General features: G+C 42.1%; 1 protein-coding gene across 11 annotated transcripts in view; it reads right to left on the reverse strand.

The window, feature by feature from the left end:
• The window catches only part of tenm3 (teneurin transmembrane protein 3), a 2,629,382-nt gene that overhangs the window by 280,730 nt on the left and 2,322,278 nt on the right, over positions 1–26,374 (reverse strand). The window lies entirely within an intron of this gene.

The raw sequence follows: 26,374 nt of genomic DNA on the forward strand, positions 1-26,374 counted from the left end.
CATGCTTCGCCCAGGACACAGTGAATAGTACTATTCCATTTTCTGAAACATTTCCAGGTAACCTTTCAGAGATGATACAGAGTCCTGGCCACTGAAGCTCTGATTAGACTCATAACTGCAAGGAAAAGCTTGGCACCTCCTCTGACTTTCATTAAACTCTTTGGCAAAATTTGGCTCAGTGTACCATCTCAGAGACTGCTTCCAATGACATTCATCCAACTTTTACTTTTGAAAAAAAAGTGACGAAAGGAAAGAGTTTTTAAATGTTTCAGCACAGTCTAGATGGGTTGAAGGGCCTGTTTCTGTGTTGTACTTATCTAGAACTCTATGACTCGGTGGGCTGATTGGCCTGCTTCCTTGCCGCATCTCTTGAGATAGGAATGTCAATAATTAATTTATGTCCTTTGATGGTACTGTGGTACTGAGCCAGGAGGGGGAGGGTTAAGAATGTCATAGACCTGGTACTTTGCCGGTGTGTGCTACGTAAGAAAACAGACTTCTATTTACTTAGCAATGGGAACTTGTAGGGAGATCTTTTGTTTAGTGCATGAGCATGCTTGCTGCATCATTTCAGTAACACTACAATGGTCCTTTGAACAAGAACACACACTTCCCACTTGGCAAAACCCCATTCAGCAGAGCAGATGTTCCTTCATGCCCATTTTGCAGATTGTAGCACAGCTGATTAGAGCACTTGGAACATCGTGTACCTAATGACCATTAAATCCATTAGGCTGCCCACTTCCTCTGCTCACATTACACATTGTTCTGACTTTGCAGGAGGCCCCTGCTGGGATAGTCATCACAGGCCTGGGAATCTTCCTCAGCCCAGTTGATACCAGCTTGATTATTTAAATGCCTCAGTTGCGACGGCTATACAACCAGTCTGCCAAGAGTGACTGCAGTTGGGGAGAGCTTTCTATACACAGATTTTATAGCGTATTACCATCTCAGTTAGGGGGATGGTATGCTACTGTGTAATTTGGCATTTCTTCCCGAAATGGCTTGGCTCCAAACATTCTGTTGCCAAGCTAAGTTTGTATTGCGTTAGAAACTCCACCTATGGCACAGTGTCTTATAATTGAGTAAATCTCAGTTTTCCTCACAGTTCAGCAGCAAGCACTGAGACCAGCATTAGAAATTACTCCATAGTATTATTTCATAGTGCTGTATTAATACTTGGATCGAAAAAGCAAGTGATTGTATCTCATGCCATGGTAAAGCAGCCAATATAATCAAAGACTCCCTCCAAGCCCAGACATCCCTCCCCCCTTCCATCGAACAGAAGATACAAAAGCCTGAAGGCACATACCACCAGGCTCAAGGACAGATTCTACTCCATTGTTATGAGACTATTGAATGGACCTCTTGCATTATAAGATGGACACTTGACCTCACAATCTACCTTGTTATAACCTTTCACCTTATTGCATCTTCTCTATGCCTGTAACCTTATATTGTGCATTCCATTATTGGTTTTCCCTTGTACTACCCGAATGCACTGTTGGAATGAAATGACCTGTATGGACAGCATGTGAAACAAATTTTTTTCACTGACCTCAGTATATGTGTCAATAATAAACCAATTTATAATTTACCTTGGGTGATAGAAATGAAGCATTAGGGATAATGGAATATAGAGGAGGTGCTAAAAGGTTGTGGTGTACAAACATTTATCTTGAACTAACACCAAAGCAAAATGTACCTCATTACACAAATTCCATGCTTTGCGCAATGGGGTATAGTCACAACTATCTCTAGGTCAGTTTGCCTGCTAGAAATGTCTTACAAAATTTCTGAATTTCCCAATGACATGAAAGAAAGAGGCCTTCTGGCTCATCAAGTGCATGTTGGGTCACAGAGCCATTTAATTCCTCCAGTAATTTTGCATGTAACCTACCCCTAGATCCACACTTCTAATCCCCTGGGCACTATCACCCACGAACATTCGGAGTAATTTACACTGGCCAATTGACCTGCAAATCTGCTTGTTTTTCAGTTGCCTAAGGAAGAAAACCCACACATTCACAGTGAGAACATGCATAAACGTTACCAAAGGCCAGGATTGAACCCATATTGCTGGAATTGTGTAGCAATAACTCTGCTGGCTGTGCAACTGTGCTGCCCTTCATTAAACAGATCAAAATATCTGATGAAGGACAATTTTTGCACGCCAAGGGTTCGATGTCAGCACATGTTCTCGGATGGATTTTGATCCCTTTCCAATAGATTTTAATGAATTCACTTTGGACAATAAAGGACCATATTCCACAAAGAGCAGTTCAAACATTCTTCAAAATACAGATTTCATGCTTTGATAAATTTATAAGTTAGTAAGGACACAGCGGGTGGGAAGTGGATGTTGCGGACGTGAGCGGAAGGGAAAACAATAGGGAATGCTAATTGGCAATAGGATTAAAATCAGCAGTGTGAGGACAGAGAAGCAGCTGTCAATCAGAGCAGCGAATTCAAGGTCAAATGCATTACTGAAATGGAAATAAAGCGAGTGAAAGAACAGAAAATTGGATGATAAAAGATAAAAGTGATTGGCAGCTAAAACTTTTAAAAATTATTTCTACGTTTTAATATCTCCAACAACAATTAATTGCAGTTCCATATTTGTTATGATTAAACTTTATGGCAGTGACAATGACTGGCAGTAATTAATACTCAATTTGTATTATGCAATAGACAGGTCTCAATTCAGACAAGTTTATTTCCTAACTACCTTACAAATTGAGCAATTTTCAGTGCCAGGAAAATTGTAATTATTAAACTACGGCGATCAATGAGTGGAATGAGTGGATGAATCTGAAATTTCTGCAGCATTTAGTTCATATTTACCCTGTTAAAACAGCAAGCTCATGTCATTCAATACATCTCAATGATGAGCTACTTATTGGGATACTGCTTGCTTGAAGCTCTTCCTCACAGTCCCCAGGCTTTGATGATGAGTTCTTTCTGCTTCATTTCTAATCAATGGTAGATGTCGCTGCATGATATGGGGTGGCCATTGCACACTAGTTAGTTCAAAGACTTGACAGAGCAAGGTCTTAGCTCATTGACTAAGAACAAAATGATTGAAGACCAGGCCCTGCTGTATCGGATGAACACACACATACCTACACATGTACGCACACGCATGCCTGAACATACACACGCGCCCTTGCATTTTCAACTGGCCCCATGTCCACCCCAATCACCTCCCCTCACTGCTCAGATACCAAGCTATTAGCCCAACCTTCAGGAAACTCTCTCAACTCTCAACCCTTCACTCTGCACCTCCTTCCTCTCACTCTTCACTTGCCCCTCTACTTCCAGCTGCTTTCCCATCACTTACCACTCCTAATCCCTCAGTTTCCCCTTCCACTTTCCTTCCATCTCTCTATCTTAGCTCTTTTCCTTGCCACACTTTTTCCATCTCAGCTCCCTCTCAATTCATCCCTTCCACCTCAGCTTCTATCTAAGCTCTTTCTCACTCCATCCCTGCCATCTCATCACCATCCCCTCTCCATCTCAGCTTTTACCCCTCCCTCCATCACAGCTCCTTCTCCCTCATCTGAGCATCATCCCCCTCTATCTCCTCCCTCAGCCTCCTGTCCCTCCATCATAGCTCCCTGTCTCGCTATCCCCTCCATCTCAGCATCATCCCCCGCCACCTAAGCTACCTTTCCCTCTATCTCCCCCCTCAGCCTCCCTTCCTCCATCTCAGCTCCGTCTCCCTGTACCCCGCTATGATGTGGACATATTCCCAAGGTCTTTAAAAATTACATTTTGGGGGTCATTCACAGAAACAGGTGGGTCAAAACTACATTCATCCTATAGACTGACAATAGGTTTCATCGGCATTTGACATCCTGGGGAGAGGCACCATAAATTCAGGGGCCAACAACATAAAAAAGGTGGTACACAGGTATGAGGGTGAAAAAGAATGTGATTATCATGGGGCACACTATACTCTACAGTCCTCAGTATAGGTCTTGAAGGCTGTGTTGCAGCAGAAGCACAAAGTTAACAATGTCATTATTACCACCTAAGTCACATGCAAATTGGCAGAGGATCAGTCACATTCTACCTCCTGTAAGTAAAAAAGTGGCCACTGAATGTATGTTCATGGTCTTTGGCTGCTATTGCCCATCCAGTTCAAGGTTTGACATGTTGTGCATTCAGAGATGCTCTTCTGCACACCACTGTTGCAACACTTGGATGTTTGAGTTACCGTTGCCTTCCTGTCAGCTTGAACCAGTCTGGCCATTTTCTTCTGACCTCTCTCATTAACAAGGCATTTTCACACACAATATGACTGCTTACTAGATGATTTTTGTTCTTTGCACCATTCTCTGTAAACTCTAGAGATTGTTGTGTGTGAAAATCCCAAAAGATCAGCAGTTTCTGAGGCAGTCAAACCACCCCGTCCAGCACCAACAATCATTCCACGGTCAAACTCACTTAGATCATGTTTCTTTACCATTTTTGGTATTTGGTCTGGACAACAACTGAACCTCCTGACCAGGACTGCATGCTTTTTATGCATTAAGTTGCTACCACATAATTGGCTGAGTAAATATTTGCATTAACGAGAAGGTAAATAGACATACCTAATACAGTGGCTGCTGAGTTTATAAATCATGCAATGAAAAGGTGTTCAATATAAAGGATGTTGGAACCTAGACTGGGCAAATGAATGAGTTATTTTATGAGGACAAGCTTCAATTGAATTTGGCTGGGATCATTATCCCGGGCAATTAAGTAACAAGTACTGCATATAGATGGTCTGAGAGATAGCGGTTCATTTTCTAGTGAGGGGAAATTTATAAAGTTAAAAAAAAGAATAAGGTGATAGTGTAGCATAGCAAAGTGGATCGGAGTAACAAACCAGGCAGCGTGTATGGAAGGGAATAAATAGTCATCATTTTGGACCAAGAAGGTTTCTTGGAGGAGAATTATTAGTCAACATTTCATGCCAAGAAATTGGGCTCAATATTTCCAGCATATGCAGAATCTCTTCTGTTTACAAATAACAAGTATTCTTCAGGTGGATAGAATTGTAGTTATTGCACAGAAACAGGAACTTCTGTGCATGCCAACCAACATGCTCATCCAAGCTAGTCCTATTTGCCTACATTTGGCCCGTAACTTTCTAAATCTCTCCTGTAAAACGTCCAAATAGCTTTTAAAATTTGTTATTATAGATGTAATGGTATACGTCATGATGAACGATCTCGGCCTGAATTGACAACTTTTTATTCCTTTCCATGGATGCAATAGTAGTGTGGATGGCCAATTCATGGAAAGTGTAATAGGCGGTTCTCTGGATCATTATGTAGAGGAACCAATGAGGGGACAGGCTCTTTTACATCAAGCTGTTGTGTGTTGGGAAAAGCTTAGTTATTCATCTATCCATTAAGGTTTTAGGGAAGAGCCCATAAGAGAATAAGACATAGCAGCAGAATTAGACCATTCGGTTCATTGAGTGTGTTCCACCACTCCATTTTCACTTATTTATTATCCCCCTCAATCCATTCTCTTGACTTCTTCCTGTAACGTTTGACATTCTTACGAATCAAGAACCTCCACTTTAAATATACCCAATGTTTTGGCCTCTGCAGCAATGAATTCCAGAGATTCACCACCTTCTACCTAAAGAAATTCTTCCTTATCTCTGTTCCAAAGTGATGTCCTTGTATTTGGAGTCTATATCCTCTGGTTCTCAACTCCCCCAGAGTGATCATTACATAATAGAATTTGAAGTAAAGACGGAAATTTATTTTGTTTACTCTGAAACAAGGATGCTAGATCAAAATAAAGTAACTACTACATGGGTATTACATATGAATCATCAATGGTACATTGGGAAGTGACACTAAGAGGTGTGAAAACAAACATTACCTAACTTTTTTGCTTAGAATAGGAAATTAGCATTAGATCAAAGGAAAAGGTTTATAAGGATCAGTAAGCATGAAGATGGAAATTTTTCAGATTTCGGCAATGAAGCTACAAGGTTTTGACAATAAAACAGAAAGAAGTATACAATAATAATCCAGAGCAAACCACAGAATCAGACTATAAAAAAATGTGGAAAATGAATAACAAGAAGAACATGATTCTGTTACTGACTGAAGCAGCAGAAATTTATTGGAGAATAAATGAAATGGTAGAGACAGTTCACAAATGTTTTGTGCCTGCTTCAGAAGAAAAGACACAGAAACAGATAGGAAATAGAACATAAGAACATAAGAAATAGGAGCAGGAGTAGGCCATCCGGCCCATCGAGCCTGCTCCACCATTCAATAAGATCATGGCTGATCTGTCCATAAACTCAGCTCCACCTACCTGCCTTTTCCCCATAACCCTCAATTCTCTTACTATGTAAAAACATATCTAACTGTTTCTTAAATATATCTGGTGAGGAAGCCTCAACTGCTTCCCTGGGCAGAGAATTCCACAAATTCACCACTCTTTGGGAAAAACAGTTTCTCTTCATCTCCGTCCTAAATCTTCTCCCCTGAATCTTGAGGCAGTGTCCCCTAGTTCTAGTCTCACCTACCAATGGAAACAACTTTCCTACTTCTATCTTATTTACCCCTTTCAAAATTTTGCATGTTTCTATAAGATCCCCTCTCATTCTTCTGAACTCCAGAGAGTATAGTCCCAGGTAACTCAATCTCTCCTCATAGGTTAACCCTTCATCCTTGGAATCAATCTGGTGAACCTCCTCTGCATTGCCTCCAAAACCAGTAAATCCTTTCTCAAGTATGGAGACCAGAACTGCACACAATACTCCAGGTGTGGCCTCACCAGTACCCTGTATAGTTGCAGCACGACCTCCCTGCTCTTGAATTCAATCCCTCTAGCAATGAAGGCCAACATTCTATTAGCCTTCTTAATAACCTGTTGTACCTGCAAGCCAACTTTTTGTGATTCATGCACAAGCACTCCCAAGTCCCTCTGCACAACAGCATGCTGCAAGACTTCACCATTTAAATAATAATCTGCTCTTCTATTATTCCTTCCAAAGAGGATGATCTCGCATTTACCAACGTTGTATTCCATCTGTCAGACCTTGGTCCACTCACTTAACCTATCTATATCGCTCTGCAGACTCTCCACATCCTCTGTACAATTTGCTTTTCCACTCAGTTTAGTGTCATCAGCAAACTTTGCTACGCTACACTCAGTAACCTCTTCCAAATCATTAATGTAAATGGTAAACAGCTGCGGGCCCAGCACCAACCCCTGTGGCACCCCACTCACCACTGACTGCTAACTGGAGAAACACGCATTTATACCAACTCTCTGCCATCTATCTGTTAACCAATCCACTAACCATGCCAATACACTTTCTCCAACTCCATGCATCCATATCTTATTTATAAGTCTCTTGTGTGGCACCATATCGAACGCCTTCTGGAAGTCCAAGGATATGACATCCACCCCTTCCCTCTGCACTCATTATGTCCTCAAAGAACTCCAGTAGGTTTGTCAAACAGGATTTGCCCTGGCAAATCATAAATGTGAGAAAGTCTGAAGATGCTGGAAATCCAAGGCAATCCACACAAATTGCTGGAGGAACTCAGCAGGTCAGGTAGCATCTATGGAAATGAATAAACTGTTGACGTTTCCAGCTGAGACCCTTCTTCAAGACTGGAAAGAAATGGGGAAGATGCCAGAATAAAAAAGGTGTGGAGAAGGGAAGAAGAATATCTGAAAGGTGATAGGTAAAGCCAGGTGGGTGGGAAAGGTAAAGTGCTGGAGAGGACGGAATCTAATAGGCGAGTAACATAGGGAAAAGGGAAGGAGGAGCGGACTCAGGGGAGATGATATGCAGGTGAAAAGAGGTAAGAGGCCAAAGTGCAGAATAGAAGAAGAAGTGAGGGGTAGGGATTTTTTTACATAAGGAGAAATCAATATTCATGCCATTAGGTCTGTACAGAATATAAGGTGCTGCTCCTCCACTCTGAGGGTGGCCTCATCATGGTACAAGAGGAGGCCATGGACCAACATGTCAGAATGGGAATGGGAATCGGAATTAAAATATTTGGGCCACCGGGAATTTCCACTTTTGGTGGAGGGTGCTTGACGAAGCAGTCCCCCAATTTGCAATGGCTCTCACCGATGTAGAAGAGGCCACATCGGGAGGACCGAAGACAATGAATGCCCCCAGTGAATTCGCAGGTGAAATGTTGCCTCAGCTGAAGGGACAACTTGGGGTCCTGAATGGAAGTGATGGAGGAGGTGAATGGGCAGGTGCAGAACTTTGGCTGCTTGCAGGGATAAGTGCCGGGAGGGAGATTAGTAGGGGAGGAACAAATGGATAAGGAAATCATGGAGGGAGCAATCCCTGTGGAAAGCCGGTGGGTGGGGGGGGGGGAGAGGTAAAGATATGTTTGGCAGTAGGATTCCTTTGGAGATGGCGAAAGTTGTGAAAGAAAATAGTGAAGAATAAATCTACAGCGAATCAGCAAATTAAAGAAATTAGCCGAAACTTTTAAAAAAAGATAAGGGAAATTTATGGAACTTAAAGCCTCTAAATTGCCTTGATCTGATTTTCCACACCCCAAAATATCCAAAGAGGCAATTATGGAGATAACAGATGCTCTGGCCATTATGTACTAAAGTTCCAAGGATTCTATAATGCTTCCTAGATGTTACGATTGCGAGACTAATCCTAGATGGAAGACAACAAGGGAATAGTGGATGTGATGTATTTGCAGATCTGTTATTCTGACATCTAGAATGGAGATGTATCAAGTCCCTTCGAAAACAAGAAAATCTTAGCATGAATTTATGATTTTAAAATATTGGCTGAACCTCGTGAGCTTTTGTGAGGTTATGACTAGCTGAATAAATGGGGGGGGGTGGGGGAGAACATTAGATGTGGCGTATTTGAATTTCCAGGAAATCTTTCAAGAAGATGGCACATAGAAGATGATTGAACAAAATTATTGAACTAGATATTTGGGTTCATATACTGACATGGAGTGAAGCTGATTAAATGGAAGGAAAACTGAGTGGAAATAAGCAGGCCTCGGAGATAATTCACAGATACAGTAGAGTAACAGGCCTTTCTGGGCAAAGGAGCCTCAGCTGCCCATGTGACTAATTAACCTACTAATCTGTAAGTGGGAGAAACCCAAAGTAGCATCTGGAGAAAACCGATATGGTCACAGGGAGAACATAAAAACTTACCGACAGCATCGGGAATTGAACCTGGGTCGCAAGAACTATGGGACATAGCCTTAAGATTCGGGGCGGTAGATTTAGGATAGAGATGAGGAGGAACTGCTTTTCTCAGTGAGTGGTGAATCTGTGGAATTCTCTGCCCAATGAAGTGGTGGAGGCTACCTCAGTTAATATTCTTTGTATTTAAGTCAAGGTTGGATAGTTTTTCGCATATTTGGGGAATTAAGGGTTATGGGGAAAAGGCAGCTAGGTGGAGATGAGTCCATGGCCAGATAAGCCATGATCTTATTGAATGGTGGAGCAGGCTTGACGGGCCAGATGGCCTACTCCTGCTCCTATTTCTTATGTTTTTATGTTCTAATAGCGCAGTTCTAAATGCTACACAAATATGCAGGAATTCCAGCTGATTACAATCTACATTTGTCTGAGGAGATTAAGAATAATAAATCCAAGTTTGCTAAATCAAGAATGGGGGGAACTGTGGGTTCTAAGGATGATGCAATGAGGCTTCAAGGGGATATAGCAGGTATACCTTATTCCTATTGTTATACCTTATTGAACACCCTTTCAGAGAGAAAGGGACTTGCAACTCAAGATCCTTAGGTACATCAACATAGCTAAAGGTGTAGCCATTTACATAACACACACACAAACAATCCCGATGAAGGGTCTTGGCCTGAAGCATCAATTGTTTATCCCCTTCCATGGATGCTGCCTGATTTTCTGAGAATCCCCCCAGCATTTTGCGTGCATTGCTCAAGATATCCAGAATTCCTTGTGTTTAGCCATTTAATGTATACTTCGCTCTTATATTGGACCTCCGAAAGTACAACACCTCGCACTTGTCTGGATTAAATTCCCAGGTCTCATCCTTTCAGAAAGTCACTAAACTTTCAATTCTCTTCCTAAAAGATGGCAACTGAGTACATTCCTGATAATGATGGAAAAACTTCTTGGATATTAGACCATAAGAGAATGGAGCAGTATCAGGCTATTGACTCTGCTGTGCCATTCAATCATGGCTGATTTATTATCTCTCTCAATCCCATTCTCCTGCCTTCTCCCCATAATCTTTGATGTCCTTACTAATCAAGACTTTATCAACCTCCATTAAAAATATACCTAATAACTTGGCCCTCGCAACTGCCTGTGGCAATTAATTCCACCAATTCATCACCCTGTGGCTATAGAAACCACAATTAGAATCAGAATCAGGTTTAATATCACTATATGTGTCCCTCCTCAACTCTGTCCTAAAGAGATGTGCCCTCCGGTCCTAGACTCCCCTGGTATAGCAATGATCCTCTCCATGTCTACTCTATCTAAGCCTTTCAATATTCAATATGCTTCAATAAGATCTCCTTTCATTCTTCTCAACTCCAGTGAGTACAGGCCCAGAGCCATCAAACACTCCTCATATATGAACCCTTTCATTCCTGGAATCAGTCTCGTGAACCTCCTCTGGACCATCTTCAATGGCAGCACGAGGGAACTATGGGATGCGGGCGGTAAAGCAGTACTGCAGTAAAAGATCAGCCATAATCTTATTGAATGGTGAACCAGACAACAGGGGGGTGTACAGCCCACAACTGCCTCTTTTTCTTATTTTCTTATGAACACGAACAGTTTATTTTCTTTTTAACTTCTGAATCTGCCCACTCTCAGCACGGAGCAATGAAATGGTAAAGTGGAGGGCAGGAATAAAACAGATTTGTGATTATGATCCTCCACCATTTAATGGATTAGGGACACATGCCAAAATATCCAGCAAGACACAGCATGACCCTTTGCAAAGTGAAATTTATGGAACAGCTAAAAGAATTTGGCTTTCCATGGACAGCAGAAATTCAAGTACAAAGCATAGATTTTTGCTTGCTATTTTTCAATGTCACACTGTTGTGGGGTCCGCATCAGTGCACAGCTATTTCCAAAGCCTTTGATTAATATTGCATGGCGGAACTGAAATAACATCTTTTGTAGTTTGCTTTTTCATCGGGCTGAGTGGTATCTAGCAAATATATTTTTACCACAGCTGTGACTGATTTAATTTGAGGCGATTCCACACATCTAGCTTGTCAGAGGGCTCTCCAGGTTTTGCTGTCTAAAACTCAGATAAGGTAAGGGAAAGTGATGTGCCGGATTACTGCCATAACATCTCATGGTCCTGCTGCGTCTGAGAAAGCATTACAAAGCATAAAGAAAAAATGCAACATAAAAAAAAACTATTTTCAAAACTAATCCAAAGAGAATTTTCTTTGGTTTAATCTTGATAAACATCAAGAAGAGAAATGTACGACATGTCATGTGGAAATATCCATCACTGGAGCAGTTTTAACGCTGTACTACCCTACAGGCGAGACAAGCAGTTAAAATTATCCCTTACTGCTTTGGTCCCACCATTTTTGATTTTAACCTGTGGAAAAGTCTCAGCCGCACAGCGCAGATGTGGCTAGTTTCAGCAGGTAAGGCCTTTTGCCCAAGGGAAGGCACTGGGATGCTGTCCTGCTTAAGCTCAATTTATACTTCTGCGTCAAATGTACGCCGTAGGTATCGTGTGCCCTACGTCGTATGGCGATGCGCACCTCCCCAAAGAAGTAACACACGTGTCGTGGCGACGCAGACCGCAACAACTGTGATTGGTCTGCTTGGTAGCATCGTATTTCCTCATACGCATTTCCGGTTGCTTTTCTCCGCCATGTCTGTACACTGATGTGAAATAAATGGTTGGAGACGATGAACCAAATCGTCAAATCTACCTGCCGACATCTGAAAATATTTGAAATGCATTTCCTCGTCCATGTCTCTCACGAAGAAACTCAACTCAGTGGCATAGAAACCCCACCGCCAACTGGCGTTTTGTCGGTGAATTGCAGAGCGACGCAGACACAACTGTGCATGCTCGCTATGGCGTAGGGCTACGCAAAAGTATAAATCAGGCCTATGGCGTAGTCCGTACACACAAGTATAAATCAGGCTTTAGGCTACAGGTGCAAGCCCTGCGGTCATGATGGTAAATATTCCGGCCTTCTCTTCCACTACATCATCCCTTTCTGAAGGCAAGAATCTTCTGTCATCCATTCCCCCCATATTTAACAATGGCACATTTGGGTCATAAATTCCTGATATTTGGCATATTCGTTCCGTTTCCATAGCCACCAAGCAGCCTGCATTGAGTTTAATATCACCAGCTTCAAGCTGCCACAATTAGAGGCCCGGCCCAACCAGATCCTGCTCCTGATCAAAATGGCATCCATAGAATTGTCTAAGGATTCCCAACTTTTTTTCAGTAATTTATATTTCATTTATTGCAATACAGTGCAGAATAGGCCCTTGCGGCCCTTCAAGCACCCAGCAACCCCCTTGGCTAATCATGGGGCAATTTGCAATGACCAATTAACCTACCAACTGATACATCTTTGGACTGTGGGAGGAAACCCATGCAGACATGGGGAGAATGTACAAACTCCTTACAGACAGTGGCAGGAATGCCATAGGCCCCTATCATTAACCGAGGGATCCATGGACACCAGGTTGTAAACTCCTGGTTTAGAGGGATCTGGGTCAAATGTGGACAAATGGAACTAGCTTAGATGGCTTGGACAAGTCTGGCAAAAGGGTCCATTTCCATGTTGTATCACAGTATGACTCTAATTCCGGTAGCTTGAATCTTTATTTCAAAGGTTTGTGAATGTTAAAAATTTCAAGCCAAATGAGGAAAGGGATTTTGTGGGCATTGATGGAAGATTGCTGGCCTGAAATTTTAACTTCTATTCGGTCCTCACAGATGCTGTCTGACCCGTTGAGTGCTTCTGATTGCTGCTCAGAGAGCACAGTGGCACATCTGAGAGAACGCTGCCTCACAGCACCAGAGACCTGGGTTCAATCCCCACCTCGGGTACTGTTGTGAGAAACTTGCACATGACCTTCCAGAAACTTGTCAAAAAATAAACAATTGATTAATATTGAAAACAGAGCAAAAGAGTATTTTAAGCAACAAAGAAGTCTGTTAAGCATTCTCATGGATATGTCTGCACTAGACAAACATTTCCGTTAGACAGAGCACTGTATGTTTCTGTTCACAAGGTACTCAGCATCAGAAAATATTCGTACACTGTCAGGAAAAATTTGAGCCAAAGGAGTTAATATTCCTCACTACCTTCCCACTCTCCTCCGCGCTCTGAGTTCATGAAGTGTCGCAATTTCAATTTTCACTCGATTAAATGATGTTCGATGCGGAATGCTGTATATTATCGTATATTATAAACTGCTATCAACAATAATGAGAGAAATCTTTACATACTGTAGATATTAGTGACTTTGCACTGATCGAAGGCATTAATGGCTTTATTGGCGAACTTTCAATATTTCAGAAGAAGGGACAAAAATAGCTTATGTTGATATATGTTTTACATGCTTGAAAGACGTTACCTCAACATCATTGTGCAAGTAGTTAGATCCACATTGAACGATCTAATCTGCAAGAATCAGTATAATCTAGCTCACTGTGTGACATACTTCAAATTTTAAGGGTAAATCGTTTCCTTTTAAAAATTTAACCTGGGATTGTAAATTCACTGCAAGGATAGGCTTTACAAGTTCCAGTTTATGATGAATGGTGTATCACAGACTTGTTTCCTAGATCAACAAACCTCACAGGATTTGTCATCTGTTGGTTTGTAAAACCCATGCACACAGTGCAACAGATAAGATATTCCTCAGCCCTACAGAAAACAGACTTTCTTATTTTACAACATTAATTGCGTCTCGCTGGATACAGATGCTTCATTCTGTTGTCTCCCACTTTGCTTGTGACTGAAGATGCAGCATCCTGACGGATACATAATTCAACAGCACAAGGTGGATGAAATAAAAAAGGGCAGGGCTGCATAAGAAATACAGGACTGAAATTTGACCTCAATCCTCACAAAAACACTTGAAAAGCAACACTGCATTTTCCAAAGGAGTAGGACTGTACTCAGTGGAGTTCAGAAGGATGAAGAGAGATCTCATTGAAGCCTATCAGATACTGGAAGGCCTGGATAGTGTGGATTATTTATTTATTGATAATCAGTGTGGAGTAGGCCCTTCCAGCCTTTCGAGCAACCACCCCACCCCCCCCCCACCCCCGATTTAACCCTAGCCTAATCACGGGACAATTTACAATCACCAATAAACTTATCAACCAGTACATCTTTGGAATGTGAGAGGAAACCCACATAGTCATGGGGGAATGTATAAATTCGTTACAGACTGCAGCAGGAATTGAAACTGGATCGCCGGAACCGTTAAGTATTGAGCTAACCACTACGTTATCATGCCATGTGGAGAGGACGGTTCTAGTAGGAGGAGAGTCTAGGATCCAAGGGCACAGCCTTAGTATAAAGGGATGTCAGTTTTGAAACTGAGATGAGGAAGAATTTCTTCAACCTGAGGGTGCTGAATCTGTGGGATTTGTTGCCACAGAGAGCTGTGAAGGCCATGTCACTGGATGTACTTAGGGTAGAGATTCTTGATTGCTAAGGGGTTTAATGGTAATGGGAAGATGCCAGGAGAATGGAGTTTAAAATAAAACAAGCATGTCTGAATGAGAAAGCCTAATTCTGGTCCTTTATCTTACCATTTCATAACGTGCAGCGTTAGCGCTACTTTTTAAAATGTGATGTTCTGTTGAAATCTAGACACTCACGTTTCAGATAATTCTTCACTCATTTTCCCTCTTCATAACCCTGTTCTACTTCTTGTCATCAGTCCCAAAGGCACAAGCATAAGCTTCCTCGGGTCCAGGCCACTCACTCGCCAGTACCTCATCCCTGTAACCCTTCCTCATCCGTCTGTAGGCAATTTAACTATGGAAGGAGCTACAGCACCTCATCTATCCTGTTGTCACTGGCTCAGGGAGATGCTGAAACTAGTGAGGGGGTCTAAATATCCTCAGACATTGTACCAAGATTAGGGTCTGCCATTTACAACTGAAGAATGCCAAAATTTCTGCTCTCTGAGGATAGTTAATCTCTTGGAATTCTCTACCCTACAGAATAAAGGTAGAGAAATGTTTGAAAGATCGTGGGACTGAGGGCAATGGGTTCTGGCATAGAGAAGGATTGAGGCCTGAGGCAGAGCAGTTATGGATATAATGAATGACTAAGCATGTGTGAAGAGCCAGGATGCCTATTCCTACTCCTAGTTTCTTAGGCACTTGTCTTTTTAATGCAGGGAATTCGGACACTAGGGATTGCACTAATTAAGTGAGTTAGCAGAGAGATTTGAAAATGTGAAAGGAAATTTCAATATTGCTTAATCTGGAATTGATGTAGTTCAGTGAATGGAAATCTCTGGTCAAACAGGAGTTTGCAAAACCATGTTACAACAGCGCTGCTCTTCAAATTCCTGTGCATACAAATCTCAGCAATTTTTGAAGAAAGGTTCTGCATGTTACCAAGAGTTTTAACAACTGTAAAAGTGATGTGGCCATGACCCTTCCCCGACCTTTGCTGCTCCAGGATTTCTTCAATTTACTCAGAAAAACAGGGAGCACAAAATGTCAGCAATACTGTCTGGTATGGGTTATTTGTCTACATAAATACACATGGAATGTCAGCTCTTGACATTTATCAGTATAACAATGTGCCTTTAGAGCAAAAGGGCATTTTGAAATAGGAAGACAAGCCTGAAATGGCATCTGAAGCATGGCTGAATTCTTTAGCTGGCCCAGTTGTGGTGTTCTAATCCCACAGGGCGTAGGAGTGTGATTATTTAACAAAAGAAAGGAACCAAGCAGGAGGACAGACAAAATGCCCAAGGTGGACGTGGAAAGTGATTCTGTTTTTCCTTCACTTTAGAAACTGAATAAATCAATGGCCAATCTGGATCCAACCCAAGAACAAGGACTTAAAGTTATTTTGGCATCCGAACATTGCCATTCAGAATCAAGGGCCATCCAGGGCACGTGACTCAGTCAATCAACATTGTAAGCCTCTGCTAAAGTGCAACACTGAAATTATTTATAGCTTGGAGCATTAGTGCATTTATTTATGAAGTTGTTCCGAACTGCTGACCTGATCTGTACTTTGGAGATGTAGTAAAAGCCACAATCTACATCCAATTTAAGAGGCATTTAGGCAGACACATGAGCAGGCAGGGAATGGAGGGATTCATGCCGATGAGATTAGTTTGGCTTGGTGTCACGACTGGCACAGACACTGTGGGCTGGATGGTCTGTTACTGGGCTTCACTGCTCTTATCATCTATTGCCCCTTTGGAAAGAGTTAACATTTCAGGTTAGGTTCTGATGAAGATCTCAATCTGCAATATGAATTCCTTTCTACAGATCTTGCTCAACATGCTGAGAATTCCAAGCATTTTCTGTTTACACTTCAGATTTCAGAGCTTTTTTTTTTTAACATTTCTGTCTATTTCTATGTCTTTGACCATTAAGTATCAGAAACGTACAAATCAAATTTTCCTTGACAAACGTATCCTGCAGTGACCAGGTTTCTAAACTTTTCACTGCAGTAATGCACTTCAGAAAATCCTGAAATGCCTGGAAGTGCAGTAGGAAGCTACTCTTACTCTGCTGGCCAGAATTAGTGAGTGAGTAAAAGAGTAATTCTATCAAACAGGAAATGCTGTTTCAAGAGTTTATCAGGTATCAATAAAAAGGAATAGAAACTCATGCATCCACTCATGAACCCAGGAATTGTTTTTTTAACTCTCTAGGATCTGCCCACTAATCTTTTTCCAATGATGGTTAACTTCATACTGACTACTCTGCCACAGGGCCTTTCTGCACACCATATTGTAGCCTTTGATAATCTTACACATCTTGTTCAAATCTATCCTCTGCCTTCTTTGTTCCAAAGAAAACAAGATATACAGCCACTGTTTCATTTTCTAGCCAGTTTCTATAGATGTATGACTTACCTTTCCACTCTACAAAGAAAGTCATGTACTTTAGAGTCAGCTCAGAAACAGGACCTTTGGCACACCTAATCTTGTGCCAAACCATCAGCCTGCCTAGTCCCATCGACCGGCATTCAGAACACAGCCCTCCACACCTCTCTCATCCATGTACCCACCAAATTTCTCTTAAATCATGAAATCAAACCTGTATCCACCAGTTGTGCTGGAAGCTTATTCCACACTGTCAACACCCTCTGAATGAAGAAGTTTACCCTCATGATCCTCTTAAACATTCCACATTTCACCCTTAACCCATGACCTCTAGTTGTAGTCTCACCAAACCTCAGTGGAACAAGCCTGCTTGCATTTACCATACCTATACCCCTTGTAATTTTGTATACCTCTATCAAATCTCCTCTCAATTCTATGGAATACAGCCCTAACCTTTCAATCTTTCCCTATAACTCATATTCTCAAACTTTGGCAACAGCCTGGTAAATTTTCTCTGCACTCTTTCAATCTTATGTACATCTTACTCTAAATTTGGCCTCACCAATGTCTTATACAATTTCAACATAACATCCCAATTCCTGAACTCACTACATTGAATTATGAAGACCAATAAGCCAAAAGCTTTCTTTACTACCTTATCTATTGTACCTGTGACACTACTTTCAAGGAATTATGGATCTGTATTCACAGACCCCCTCTGCCCTACTTCACTCCTCAGTGCCCTACCTCTTACCATGCAAGACCTAGCCTGGTCGGTCCTCCCAAAATGCAACACCTCACACCTGTCTGCATTAAATTCCATCTGCTATTTTCAGCCAATTTTCCATCTGGTCCAGAACCTGCTGCAAGCTTTGATAGACTTCCTCATTGTCCACTACATCCCCAAGTGACTGAACCTCCTTGATCAACCTCCCATGTGGGACATTGTCAAAGGCCTTGCTAAAGTCTACGTGGACGATATCCACTGCCTTGCCTTCATCCACTTTCCTAGTAACTTCCTTGAAAATCTCTATAAGATTGGTTAGATGTGACCTACTACGAACAAAGCCATGTTGACTATCCCTAATCAGTTTCTGTCTATCCAAATATTTATCTACCTGGTCCCTTAGAATACCTTCCAATAATTTCCCACTACAGTTGTCAAGCTTACTGGCCTTATTCTTAGAGCCTTTCTCAAATAACATTAGCTACCCTGTGGCTAAGTGTGTTTTAAATATCTCTGTTAGGACAACTGCAGTTTCTGCACTAACCTTCCACAGGGTTCGACGGACTACCTTGTCACGCCTTTGGGATTTATCCACCCTAATTTGCCTCAAGACAGCAAATACCTTCTCCACTGTAATCTGTATAGGGACCATGATCACTGCTTCACCTGACTTCTATTGATTCTCTAACCATCTCCCAAGTAAATACAGATGCAAAAAATCTATTTATGATCTTCCCATCTCATTCGGCTTCATGCATAGACTACCACTCTGATCTTCCAGAGGACCAGTTTTGTCCCTTGCTATCCTCTTGTTTTTACCTGTGTCTATAGATACCCTTAGGATTCTCCTTGTCTGTGAGAACAACCTTCTTTAAGCCCTCCTTATTTCCTTCTTAAGTGTTCTCCTGCATTTCTCATACTCCAAGTACCTCATTACTACCTGCTATAAATCTCCTTTTTTTTCACCAGGGCCTCAAAATCTCTCACAAACCAAAGTTCCCTAAACCTGTTATCCTTGCTTTTTAATCTGACCAGAACATACAAACTTCAGTTTCAAAATTTCTCTTTTGAAGGTCTCTCACTTACCACGTACACCTTTGCCAGAAAACAACCTGTCCCAATCCTGACCATCAAAATTCTTTCTCCAATTCTCAGCCTGAGGACCAGACCTATTCCTTCCCATAATTTCCTTGAAACTAATGGCATTATGATCACTGGACACAAAGTATTCCCCTACACAAACTTCTGTCACTTGCCCTGTCTCATTCCGTAATAGGAGATCTAGTATTGCACTCTCTCTAGTTGGGACTTCCAAGTACTGATTAAAGAAACTTTCCTGAAAACATTTGACAAATTATTTTCCATCCAGCACTTTTACAGTATGGGAGGCCCAGTCAAAATTAAAATCACCTCTTATCACAACCTTATGCTTCTTGCCATAGTCTGCTCCTCTAAATTCTGCAGACTGTTGAATGGTTTATAATGTGATCCCATTAACATGGTAATATCTTTCTTATTCCTCAGTTCTACCCATAAAGCCTCACTAGACAAGCTCTCCAGTCTGTCCTATCAGACCACTGCAGTGACACTTTCCCAGACGAGTAACGCCACCCTTCCTCCTTTAATCCCTCCTGCTCTGTTCAGTCTAATACAACAGAACCTGGATCATTGAGCTGCCAGTCCTGCCCCTCCTGCAACCACAGCTAACATGGCATAATTCCACATGCTGACCCATGCCCTAAACTCATCAGTCTTTCCTACAGTACTCCTTGCACTGAAATATACACAGCTCAGAACATTAGTCTCAACATGCTCAAACGTTTGATTCCAGACTTTGTATGCAGGCTTAACAACGTCTTTCTCTAAAATCACTCCACTATCTGTTCTGGCACTCTGGTTCCCATTCTCCTGCAGTTCTAGTTTCAACACTCCCCCCAGGTAGCATTAGCAAACTTTCCTGCTAGGATAATAGTCCCACTCCAGTTAAACTATCGCTTCTATATACAGTAGGACTCGCCTCCCCTGGAAGAAAGCCCAGTGATCCCGGCTGCACAGTCTCCTTAGCCATGCGTTAAACTGCATGATCTTCCTATTTCTGGCCCCAATAGCACATGGCATTGGTAGCAATCCTGAGATCATAACGCTGGAGGCCCTGTCCTTTCACTTAGCACCTCAGCTCACTTTGCAGAACCTTGTCATCTTTCCTACCCATATTATTGGTACTGATGTGGACAATACCCTCTGGTTCTTCACCCTCCCACTTACGAATGCTGTGGACTCAATCCAAGAGGTCCTTGATCCTGGCACCCAGGAGGCAACATACCATCTGGAAATCTCATTCTTGTCCTCAGAACCTCCTTTCTGTTCCCCTAACCAATGAATCCCCTATCACTATAGCTCGCCTCTTCTCCCTCCTTCCCTCTGAGCCACAGAGCCAGACTCAGTGCCAGAGACATGACGCTGTGTCTTTTCTCTGCTAGCTCCCCCTCCCCCCAACTGTATCCAAAACAGTATGCCTGTTGTTGAGGGGAATGGCCACAGGGGTACTGTCCTTAACCCTCCTGACAGTCACCTGAGTACTACACCTTGTGTGTTGATGTCCTGTCTATCAATCCCTCAGCCTGTTGAATCTTCCAGAGTACATCCAGTTCTTAATACAGGCTGTTAGAAGCTGCAGCTGGTGGCACTTCTTGCAGGTGTAGTTGTCAGGGACACTGGAGGTCTTCCTGCCTCCCCATATCCTGCAAAAGGAATATCCTGCTATCCAGTATGACATTCTCACTCCTCTCACTCAATGCGCAAGAAAGAAAGAATAAATAATGAAATAAAATCTGCCTATGGTCCCTGCCTCTTCTCGCTGAAGCCTGAACTCCCCAGTCTAACACTTCCCCTCCCACACAGTAGTTCTCTGCCTAAACCTAACTTATTGGATCTTGCTAAGTGCCTATTCATGCTCAGTCCAATGTCTCCTCGGAAACTGTGGTGCACAAAATATGCAAACTAGACTAATGTCTTTATCTTCCCAGTAAGAAGTGGAGTGTAGAACCTGGGACAGACTGCAAGGGGGAAGGGAGACAGCAAAACAAGGGGGATACATGAAATATGTTGCCTGAAATGTGACTGAGCTACTGTGGTGCACTCCCAGAGGAAGATGGATGACAGTGCAGAAAAACGTCCAATTAGTCTGGAGCTTGAATACTGTGGGAATGTAAATGTGGGAGTGTTGAAGTAAACAGTAAAACAGTACAACTTGAAATGGACTTTTGATGGGCAGACCATCATATCCACTCTAACTTATCTAAAACCTCTCTGCATGGGTTGTCATAGCCCAGCTAATGGTTATTTTTCTTGTAATCTGTTTAATTATATATTTTTTTGCAATTTTTGGTAAAACTGTCACACACAGCCTATCATCTCTTAAAATCTCTGCAAATGTTGACAGATCACTTATTTTCTTGTACTGAGCTTCACTCAGCATTTTCATCTATCTCCACGTCAACAAATAGATACTTAGAACCTCAGGCTAGTAAAAGCTCAACATTATCAACATATCATCAATGAAGGCCTTGCTTTTGGTTTCTATGTGGAAGCATTTCGGGTCTATCCCCGAAATACTTCAAGGTTCTATTCACAGTTTTTCATTCTTATGTTGAAGTTATCATTGGTAGGCATGGAGTGGCTTTTGATGGGCAGATGGATACACGAGGCGGGCAGATCCAACTCTGTCCCACTCTGCATTGTCCAGTGCCTGAACAACATCAAGTTATGAATGGAAAATAACCTTTTACACTCTTAAATTAGAAAGGCCAACTTTCTATTGCACAGTTCTGTCAAAGTATCGCCCCAAATTCTAATGGTTTCAAGCTGTGCTACCTGATTACAGTGCAAGTATACAATCAAATTCTCAGCTGGGATTTCAATTCAATGTCACATTATGAAGTAACATAGTTAAAGTCTGACAATACATCTTTTCCTTCTGCTGTTGAAGTCCTGCATTTATGCCTTGTTACATCCTTTACAAATGCCAACCTATCAAGAACTTCCACCTGCACACAAGATATCCATGAAATTTCTTAATTGGTTCCTCGGTCCACATCTCCAATTCAAAACCCTCCCCTCCATTACTAAATCTCTTCATTGGCCTTTGCATCTCAGTCCTGCAGGTCCATCTTCATCCACAGTCCTATACATCCTTTGACCCTCTCTTACTTCCACGGCTGGTGATACATTAACTAGGTTGGCCCTACCTTTGGAACTCCCAGCCAAAGTTTTTCACTTTGGCTTAAAAGCTAATTGTCCCCATTACATTTCTGGCTTATGTTTCTTAGTTTGCTTTCCTGACTCGCCCCCATTTCCTGGAGCACTGAATTATAACTAAGGCACTGTATAACTCTAATCTACCATTATTTTCATATAGTTTATGAAGAACATCTGTCAAAACTCATTTTATCCTGTAAGTCTAGGTTTTACTTCAAAGCTCAAATACAATTCAAAGTAATATTTTTCTGAAAATCTGTCATTTAATTGGAACTCAGCACTATTCAAAGATCAGTCTACAACTGATACACAAAAACTCATCAAATCTCTTTTCAGCAAACTGAGTATTTTCTTATCAACACCCTAAAACATGTGTAGTAGACAGATATGCAGACATATTTCCCCTTCATTTAAATGCACTCATAAACACTATGAACTGAGAAATATTCTGAAGCATTCATTCATTTATGTTAGATTTTTCATGAGCTCAAATTGTCACAGAAAATTGGCCAATGATATGCATTGGAAATGTAATACCACTACTGGCTGTTTTGTTTGGCAGTCCTTCAGGGTCGAAGCTGACTTGCCTTTGTGGGTTCCAGAGTGTGAATAATAACTCGTGAGATCCACAGGTCATGCTTCAAGTGTTGCTGAATGGAGTGAGTGGCTGAGGGTTTGAAGGGCTTAGGGCAGGATTTGGTGTGTTACCCGCTTTTAAAATGTTTTCATTAGAATTTTCCATGCTCCTTTCAGTGCCGGGTGCCTTGCTCTATGCTTCTCTGCCAGTTTAATCAATCATGAGCAAAGGATTCTCATGAGCTGTGGGGATATTTCAGCAAGGACACTTTGGGTCATCTGGAAACATTTACTTTGTCCTTTGTCTGCTCTTTTTAATGTTTTCATTAGAATTTTCCATGCTCCTTTCAGAGCCTGGTGCCTTGCTGTTGGCCATGAGCTGTGAGGATATTTCAGCAAGGACACTTTGACACCTTGGAATCCTTTACTTCATCCCTTAGGAAGTGCTTGTTATGACTGAGATTGGAGTAGAGTATTTAACTCAGTAAAGTGGTCTGGGGTTGTGGAAGATATGGAGCTAACTGAATGTAGACTGAGCTTTGATGTTGAGGATGGCTTTCAGATATTCTTTCCTCAGGTTGCACACCGGTGTCGGTGGAGAATGTCATCATCAATATCTGTCCTCACCTAGAGATGTTTTCTAAGACATGGTAAGTAATCTATGTTTGCTGGGGTGCATCACGGTTCCTGATTGTGGGGCAAGGATGTTGTGTGCCGTCATGGCAGCATAGTGAAAGACATATATCTTCCAGGTATTTTCTTTAAGATTAATCCTTCTGTGGACTTTAGAAAGAATCAACAATGATTTGGCGCTTGCCTTTTTAGAATGTATGTACCTTTTGTCTACTGTGTGGCTAACACTGGAATGATTTTGGGTCTATGTTAGAGGCAACAAAGGTAGAATATTTTTCCTACTTGTCATGTAGATCAGATCCACTCCAGTGGGGAGCTTGTTGGAGATGAGTTGAGATGCAGTGAGGAAGCTTAGAAAAATGGTTCAGCCTACTTGATTGAGTGTGCACTGGGTTTGGATTTACAATGCAGACTGGTGAGGTTCACGACTTCTCCACCATTCCTGTGGAGTTATACTCCACAGTAGTTACAACAGATTCGCAAACTAAATCAAAGAAATATTACAAGCATATAGGGCCTTGCTAAGACCACCATTGGAGATGTGTACAAATTTGGATTCCTTAGCTAAGGAAAGACAGATTTGCTTAAAGGGAATGCTGTGAAGATTCTCCAGACTGGTTCCTGAGATGCCAAGTGGGTTAAATGAGCAGACATTGAGTAGGCTCAGATTCTATCCTACAGAGTTTAAAATAATGAGAAAAATTGTTGAATCATACAATATTTTTAGAGGGCTCAGCAGGATTGATAAAGTCAGTTACAAATTCTATTGATAAAGAGGGGTTGTTTCCTGGACTATAGAGTTTAGAATAAGAGGTACACAAATGAAACCGCAGATACAGGAATCTTAAGCAAAACACAATGTGCTGGAGGTGTACCAAGCAGCACTTGTCCGTGGAAAGTAACGGTCAACATTTTGGGTCAAAATCCCAATGCAAAGTTATCAACCTGAAACAGTAACAATTTTTTTTCTTGCAGATGATGCTCAACTCACTGAGTTGCTCCAGCAGATTGTCTGGAATTCCCAAAATAAGAGGCAGGATATTTTCAACCTAACAGAGGGGAACAAAATGTGGTGAATCTTGGGAACTCTGAACCCAAAAGGATTGTGCAGGTTCAGTGCAAGACTGCATTAAAAACAGATTTCTACTAGGAAGGTCAGGAAAATAGTACTGGGGTAAATTAGCTATGATCTTGCAAACAACGGCCTGTCACTTCGGTGATGATGTCTGTTATCTGTCAAGTAGGGGACTGTGCACAATTCTGATTTGATGGAGACAGACGTGAGAGTACGGAGGAGATCTTCTGAAATGCCCGCTTCGCTGCCGCTGCTACTATGTGGTAACCAGAATCTCCAGAGCAGAAAGCCCCGAAATCCTCGGCTTTGCGTGCTTCAGCGGCCGGGGCGTGTTCGAAGGCGCTCGGCAGAGGATGGCACAAGGGAGGCTGTATCGGAGGAGCTGGTCAGAAGCTCGAAGTTTTCGGACTGATGGACTCAGTGTCGGCTGTGGTTGGCTGCTTCCAAGGTACTGGCAAGTTGATGGTGCCTGGAGGTTTATGGCAGGGAGTTTCTCCCTTTGCCGCCGCTATCGGGGACTCGGGAGTCGATCGACTCGGGAACTTTTAAGACTTTATTTACCATGCCCATGGCTTGTTCTTCATCAAATTATTATATTGCTTTGCACTGCTGTAACTATATGTTATAATTATGTGGTTCTGTCAATGTTAGTCTTTGGTTTGTCCTGTTTTCTGTGATATCACTCCGGAGAAACATTGTATCATTTCTTAATGCATGTATGCATTTCTAAATGACAATAAAAGAGGACTGAGTGTTCTCATAATCTAAAAACAAAAGGGCAGGTGACCCAGGATAGGTTCTGCTGTTGTCTGTAAGGCGTTTGCATGTTCTCCCCATTATAGTGTGGGTTTCCTCCTGGTGCTCTGGTTTCCTCCCACAGTCCAAATACTTAAAGGTTATATGGTTAATTGGTCATACGGGTGTAGCTGGGCAGTGCAAGTTTGCTGGTCAGAGGGCCTTAATCTCTAAATACCCCGTCGTGGTGGAGAGTCTGAGGTCCAGAGAGTGATGCTGTCCGGAGCTTAGCTCCTGATAGGGTCACCCGTGGCTGTAAGGTAAAGGGGAGACTGGAGTGATCCAACCAAGACCTTAGAAGATGATGGTACATCAGAACAGCAGTGAAAGGGGAGGGAGGTTAAGCAGTAAAGGGTCCCCAGTCGGTTTGGATGCCGTGCCACTGGACCTTGATCCCGATCGGGGTCGAGGAAATAAGGCATCAGTGAGCCTTACTCAACAGATTGACTTGGACGATTTTGCTGTGATCACAAGACCCTGTTGGACAGTGGTAATGTAGAATATACAGCAAGTCCGATTCATGAGATCATTGGCGAGAGTGAGAGCAGGGGAGCTGCGTGGCCTCAGCTGTGGCGGGGATCGGGCCCTCATTCATACCTGCTGCGGCTGTGTGCCGCTGGATCCCGCACTGGCTCAGAAGCTGGCCCTCCCGTCCGTGTTCGCTCAGTGGAACATACGCTGGATTGCATTCATCTATGGCTGCAGGCTGTTCTTGCAGAAATGTGGCTGCAGGACACCCATGCAAGATCAATCCACAGGCCATGACACTCAAGGACTTATTATTTTTTAATATTATTTCTTTTGTAACTGTATATTTTTCTACTATCATAATTATATGTGCAATATGTGCTGTGTGCTGTGTGTGAGTGTTGGTTTTGTGCTTTACACCTTGGTCCCAGAGGAACAATATTTCGTTTGGCTGTATTCATGTGTATCGTTGAATGACAATTAAACTTGAACATGATCTTTCAACGACCACATAGTGGCTGCCCGTGCATCAGCCTCCCACGTTAAACAAAGTCACGCACAGGGGTTCTCCATTAAGGGAATAACCCCCAGGGAGAAAATAATACTCAACTTGGGTAATCGCACTACTACCATCTCTAAATAAAATAAATTTTTTTAAACCTTGGCCTGATAGAAGCAAAATTATTACTCCCTGCAATGACAGATAACAACTGCATTTCTGTAATGTATACATTACTTGATTTTTTATAAACTGAATGACACCCACTATT

The sequence above is a fragment of the Mobula hypostoma genome, chromosome 5 (assembly GCF_963921235.1).
Source record: "Mobula hypostoma chromosome 5, sMobHyp1.1, whole genome shotgun sequence".
In the NCBI taxonomy this organism is placed as follows: Eukaryota; Metazoa; Chordata; class Chondrichthyes; order Myliobatiformes; family Myliobatidae; genus Mobula; species Mobula hypostoma.